We start from the raw sequence: 7,320 nt of genomic DNA, 5'->3' as shown, positions 1-7,320 counted from the left end.
AAAAAACACATTATTTTCCACATACTGTACATTATTGTTTCTCCTCTATGCCCCGCCTTTCTGAAACGCATAGATTTTTACAAAGCTCATCGTTCTGAAAAGCGAGGTGTGCTCTGATTGGCCAGCTATCCAGTGCGTTGTGATTGATCCGAATACCTCAAGCGTGTGACGGAAATGTTACGCCCCTTACCATACTGTGATGGAGCGACGAGACAAAAACATTAAAACCCATTACAAACGAGGCATTTCTTGCATCCAGTGGGGACATAATTACCGATTATAGTGACTTATACTGTCTTTTTACGCATTGCGTTGCATCATGCCGCATAAACATAAAACCATGTCTGCATTTGTGATCGGAGAAATGACAAACAACAAGCGCTACTCTACACTGCTCAAAACTCGCGTTTGAATCGTCAGTGGCAAATTCTTTAAATATGAAAATGTACTAACAGACTGTGAGTCAGAACAGCCGGCATTGTAGTCTACTCTCCCAGGATCAGGAAACAGTCCTCCATAAAATGCGCTGCATACATCTGAATATTTGGGTTGAACTGTTCTGGAACGGTGTTGTAAATACAACTTAACCACTGATTTCTAGTCGTGTCCTCTTTTGGAAGGCCAAACAAAGTATTTTCGTTTTCGCAAACGAAACACACAGCATCTTCACGACATGGCGGCGGCGGTGGTAGCAACAATAAAGTTACACCTTCTTTCTTTGCGTGAACATTTGGGCGGTGTTATGCAAATCTTCCCACATCGTGACGTAGACATGTGGAGGCGTGTTTGAGGAGGGCGTGGACCAGTCTTAACTTTTATAAAGAATATCTCTTTGGGTTTGAGACTTTAGTCTGCAACTTTAGGGATCTTATCTATTCAAGATCAGCTTGTAACACTCCAAAGAGAAAAGAAAACTTGAAATCGCATCATATGACCCCTAGAAGATTAATGTGATTTCACAATTATTGGAAGCCAAAATCAAAACTGAAATTCGAATCCTTGTTTAATCAATATTTATTTGTCTGACCCATCACCATGTCTTTTGGAACATGGTAACAAGGTAATACCAAAATTTTTTGGGCCACATACCATGATATTCTTTGAAGCACTTTGCAAATGGCATGGTATTTAGTGCAATGGTATATTTCAAATATTACCTTTTAATACATGCACCGTATGTTTTGTGATTAAATATTGCTAATTTCACTTTATTATGAGAAACATTATACAAAAATGCCTGACTTGTCGGACATAACCCAATCTGAAACATTATTGCAAAGCTGAGACTATATTTTGCAAGTTATTTGGAATTATTTTAAGTATGATATGTTGATGCATAAATGTAATCTCTGTGTCCAACCAACAGAAAATTAAATTATTTTACTCCCCACTTACTGGATAGTCATAGAGTCCCTGTCTGCCTTCCCTGACTAACTCTTTCACTTAACCTGGTCTTTAGCAACACACCAAAGGTGATAACACCAAAAAAAAAACACTAAACCTAATCTGTCTATGTGCCATTTACTACTAAAAGGCAGACTGTCGCTAATCAGATCAAGGCTTGCAGGACAGGTCAAATGCTCCATACTGGCATGCTAAATGGGCATTTTGTCAAAGCAGCAAATCTGCTCTGCTATAAAAGCCATGAATCTCACTTATAATACATTTTATTATCTGGTCCACCTTCATAACACCCTGAGCGCTAACGCTGGACCATGCTGTGACATTTGCATTTAATGTAATGAGCAGCATCCTATTGTACTAGAAACACTGACAGATTAGAGTAATCGCTGCGTAAGTACATCTAAGTGAATTAATTAAGAGCAATCGTGTGCTTTATGCTAGATGCTTTCTCTATTTTCTTGTCTGTAATCTGGAAAATTTCTCAAAAATCAATCTTTGATTTAAACTTTGACCTTGAAACTAACCCTACAAAAAGTATTTTGGCAGTATTATGGTTCATTGATGGCATAAAATTATATCTTACAGTTTTATTACTATAATCATATCACCATGGTACTTAAAATTGTACTATATGATTCTCCAAAGAATACTATGGTACTGTCATGGTATTTTCAAAGTAATTATAAGTTTGGGGTCGTTAAGATTTTTTATGTTCTTAAAAGTGTCTTATATTCACAAAGGCTGCATTTACAGTAAAAAAATAGAAATATTTGAAAATGTTATTGAATTTTAAAAATAAATAATGTTTAAAACGTTAATACATTTTACGATAATAATTTATTATTGTGATGGCAAAGCTAAAATTTCAGCAGTCATTACTCCAGTCTTCAGTGTCACATGATCCTTGAGAAATAATTCTAAAGCCAAAAAAAGCAAGACGTTTGACCCAAATAAGTCAGAGTTTGACATGCTTTCACAAAGGATGCTGTAATAATTCAATAGCAATGAAGGTCAACAAAAATGCTCAATTTTGTTTTATATCTCATCTATAAGTATCATTTCCCAAGTTCAGAGAGTTTAGTTGAGGCTCTTGCTCCTGTCCCTTTATAAATATTTTTAAAGAGGTATCTTATGCTCTGTAATGCTGCATATTTTTGATCAACATGCAGTAAAACAGTGATATTGTGAAATATTATTACGATTTAAAACTATTTTAATATATTTTAAAACATAATTTATTATTGTGATGGCAAAGCTAAAATTTCAGCAGTCATTACTCCAGTCTTCAGTGTCACATGATCCTTGAGAAATAATTCCAAAGCCAAAAAAAAGTAAGACGTATTAAAGAACTATAGACTAATTGTACACAAGACACAGCAGGACAACACATGTGCCTAAAAGACAAATTACTGAATGAGGCCTATCGTGGACATCAGAGAAACAATGCAATTGAAATACCACAGGGCTACATGACAGACATTACCTCGGTGCTCATCTGAGACTATATCCTAGATCTTCTAAACAGTGTTTAAAGACATCCCATTCCCTACAACCCCCTTCCTGTGAAAAACAACCAGCACCTCTTCTAAACTACAGGTCTTTTCAACCAAAGAGGTCGAAGACGAGTAACCCTAGAAGGACATCGTTTACATTCAAGCCTGTTGTGCTAGAATATCTGTCATGGTATGTTAGCTCTGGGGGAGCAGGATTCACTATAAGAAAGACGTAATTAGAGGTAAAATGAGAGAGTCTCAAGCCCTCAGGGCAGGAGATAGTAGCCGGTGTGAATCCAGAGCCTCTAATTGTAGTGCAGAGGTGCAACTGGGAAGTTTGTGCGATGGGAAAATTGAGATAGCGCTCAAACTCGAAATCCGTCAAAGACTGGCACAAGTTCATCACCTCTAATATGAGAGGCTGTCAAGATGGAAAACGTTTCATATTTCATACTTTAACAAACCCGCCACAGCACTGAAAAAAAAAATGTGTACAATTTACGACTGAATTAAAAGTTAATTTTGAAGCTGAAAGACTGAATTAGTATTTTCTTTGTAAAATGTACTCCAATAATCTAGTCCCAATAAAGATTTTGTTTTAAGTGTGGAATAAATAAAGCTTGACCTCTCCAAGAACTACCATTCAGTTAAACAGGACATTTTTCACCTACCTACTTAAATCCCCAAAAAGAAAAGCTACGGGAGAGCCATTGACTAATTGACCAAACCTATTTTTTACCCTGGGATCGAGCAGATGTACTATTGACATGTCATGCATTATGTTGTGGTTGCCGTTTAGCATTACGTCACATTTGTTCCTGTTGTTCTCTCTTTTATGTCAATGATAGGATCTTTACTAGACTGTAGCGAACACAACAGCTCATCCACTTCAAATAGGTCTTACAAAGAATGAATGGAAACAAAGCCTGTACTCTGTATAATATCCAACGTGATGTTACATCTTTGGAAAAGCATGTTTTATGGGACATGGCTGCTTGTTTGTCATTCATGCTTGAAATAAATTGAGACATGAAAGTTAAAAAAAATATTTCAACACGTTTTTAAATAAAAGTTAAATGGAGAAAGTTAAATTATGGATAGAGGAAACAATGTACTGATGACAGATTTTTTTTAAAATTACTATTATTATTACAAACATGCAGCTTTTCGATTCACAAGAAGTTAATTGATGGACTGGCGTTTTTATCAACTGCTTGAACTCTCATTCTGACGGCACCCATTCACTACAGAGATCAACTGGTAAGCAAATGATGTAATGCTTAATTTCTCCTGATCTGTTCTGATGAAGAAACAAGTCTTGGATGGCCAGAGGGTGAGTACATTTTCAGCAAATTTTCATTTTGGGGTGAACTACTTCTTTAATTATGGGTGTGTTGCATTTCATTTTAAACAACCAATTATTTTGGATGTCTACATAATGAAGTGGTCTACGTTCAACCAGGAAAAATTGATATCATCTATAAAGGTCAAGATGTGAGTTTGAGATTGACATAACTACATGAATCATAATCCAGCCTTACATCACAAGACATTATTATATGTGATATATATGTAATAAATAAATTCTAATTGCCCAAAAAATTACATTTTGGATTATACACATCTACTAAAACAAGATTTGTCCTCTGATCTTTTTGTGCTTAAAATGTCAAACCTCTCTGACGTACACAAACAATAAGTCCCAAAAAAGCTTACTTACGTAAAGATGTTGTTCAGAGAGCTGGAATTATGGGACGGGGCTTTAAATAAGGTCTGGGTTGATGTGAATTAGGGATGGAACGATTACCGGTTTCACGATAAATCACGATAAAATGCCCTGACGGTTAGTATTATCGTTTCAAATTTAATTATCATCAAAACCGTATTTGATTATCGCGATTTTGAAAACTCGCGGTAAATCCTGTCCAGCCAGCATCAGTCTGACGCAGAAGCAGCATGCAATGTTGTTGTTTTTTTGTTAGATTTTTTTTGCACGAGACGAAATGGCGGAAGGCAGTGACAGCGCTCGGGAGATTTTTCAGCCATCTATAGAGGACCAAATCGGTGGTCTGATTGAGATTAATGTTTTGAAATATTACCTGTTTAGTAAGTAATATCCATTATGAACAGTGTACAAGACAATCGTCAGGACAATATGATCACTACAGCAAAATTATAGTAGTATTAATATTAAATTCCTCTGATTTAATTTTCAATACAATCAAAAACTGAGACCCAAGATGGCAAGCTGCATTTGAATGAAACAAGAGAGCGCATCCGAGCCTCTGCGGTGATACAAGAGACATGGGGCGAATTCCAAACAGAAGTGAGCATCCCTATGCCCTACTCCCTTCGAAGGGCAGAGCCCTTGAAGTGTGTTCTTTGAAGGGTGCAGGGGATTACGGTCTTGTATAAGCGTTTGGAACTCCCTTGGCAAAGGGAATGACTGACCAAATGTTACCTTGATAACGCTTTGCGTGCGTGCAGCATTCAGTACTCCATCAGTTGTTGCAAATAAATATGTATTATTATTATTCTTTTATTCAAATATTGTCTAATTGCGTCTTATTTACTATTAAACGTTTTCAAACTAAACTTGCTTACGCTACCGTCTTAAATCTATCACTGACGAAAAATATGTTGTCTTACATTAAAATAGACAAATTTAATTAGCCAATTCTATTTATGTTTATATGTGAACTCGAAATGATCGAAGTGAAATCGAAGTGATTTATTATTATTATTATTAGGGCTTCATGTTAATGTTAATTTAATGTTTATGCTAACAAAAGTGCATATTGCTGCTAATTGTATTTGTTGTTTGTTGATTTTCAAATATAAAACTTATTGAAATGTTTTCAGTGTGTGTATCAGTTCTTTTTGAACATTTTCATCTAATTTGAACAAAACCGTGACAATATTGATAATCGTGATAACGTTGGTCACTATAATCGTGATATGAAATTTTCATACCGTTACATCCCTAATGTGAATGAAGTTTCTTATCTCAAAGGAACAGCTGGGACCACATACACATCTCCACTGGACAAGAAGACGAAAGATATGATCCACACACCAATGTGTTCTGTCTCTCACACACATATAAAACACACACATATAAAAATCGCAAAGTAACACAAACCGGAAAGACACAGAAGTGACAAGCTACATACCAAACCCTGTTATACTACAGAAAACTCATCACAAATCTCTTTCTTAAATCATATTCATGTGTCTGCATGGTCTCTATTGCAAGTTATAATTAAACACAAAACAATGCAACATGTACAATGCATGAGTAATGCAAAAGACACAAAGCACATGTTCCAGACACAAAAATGAAATGCAGGCTTGAATCAGATGTCATGTAAACACAGCGTACAGTCAAGACCATGATAAAACAACAAAACAATAGTCTTTAAAGATTTCAAGTACACCGTTCAAACTAGGCTGCTTATGTTGAAGTGTTTGGGATGTGGCTTTTAATGATGAGCCCTTTTTTGTAATCAGGCTCTCAAAAAGTATATAACAATTTGGATATAGATTTATCGGCCAACATATCGGTTATCGGCTTTCAAAAATAAAGAATAATCGGTTATCGGTATCGGCCAAAATTTTCATATCGGTGCATCCCTAATTTCAATTTATCTGTGTAACCTCTAACACCGTGGTCTTCACTATTTTTTTCATGGGAGCCGCACTGATAGGGCAAAGTCAATCAGAGAACCACTTTTACCGCAAAGTATCAAAAGTTACATCCAGTCATAAATAGCATGTCTTTTTATCAATCTGTCATATGCAATGCAATGCAATATTATTCTATCATTCAATCATTCTTTATCATTTACCAGTCAAATTTGTAACTGATACAAGATTATTTTTTTAAAAAAGCAGGATTACCTTAATGCTGGAAAGACCTTAAGTTATAAAAAAATGTTATACTAGTCCATCATGTATCTAACCATCCAAGTGCACATTCGGCATTAATGTTAAGATTAAAACTGGCAACTCCGCATTGAGTCAGTGTCATGGACATAGGACAGAGCAAGTGTAAATATATTTTCTAGTCTATATTTCCATCTTGTAATGCCGCAGTTTTAGGTATTTTTAAAAAATATATATAAATGATTTGTAATAGAGCAGACACTGTCTGACCATGTCTACACCGGACGCGACAGTTGTCATTTTGCGCTGCTCTAAAAGTCTGTCTACACTTGACGCGACAAAGCGACAGTTGCAAATCATTTGAATGTAGTGTCAGTACAGTTCGTCATAAACAGAACGAGGCATCAGTTTACTGATGGGGATCGTGTCGCATCGCATGGCGCCGCATCCAGTGTAGACAACATCACTGGGTTCTATTGTCTTTTGTCGGATTGTGCCACTCGCGTCCGGTGTAGACATGGTGTGAGTTTTTTAATGG

The sequence above is a fragment of the Sinocyclocheilus grahami genome, unplaced genomic scaffold (assembly GCF_001515645.1).
Source record: "Sinocyclocheilus grahami isolate Dianchi unplaced genomic scaffold, SAMN03320097.WGS_v1.1 scaffold88.1, whole genome shotgun sequence".
Classification (NCBI taxonomy): domain Eukaryota; kingdom Metazoa; phylum Chordata; class Actinopteri; order Cypriniformes; family Cyprinidae; genus Sinocyclocheilus; species Sinocyclocheilus grahami.
This window is presented reverse-complemented; position numbering follows the sequence as displayed.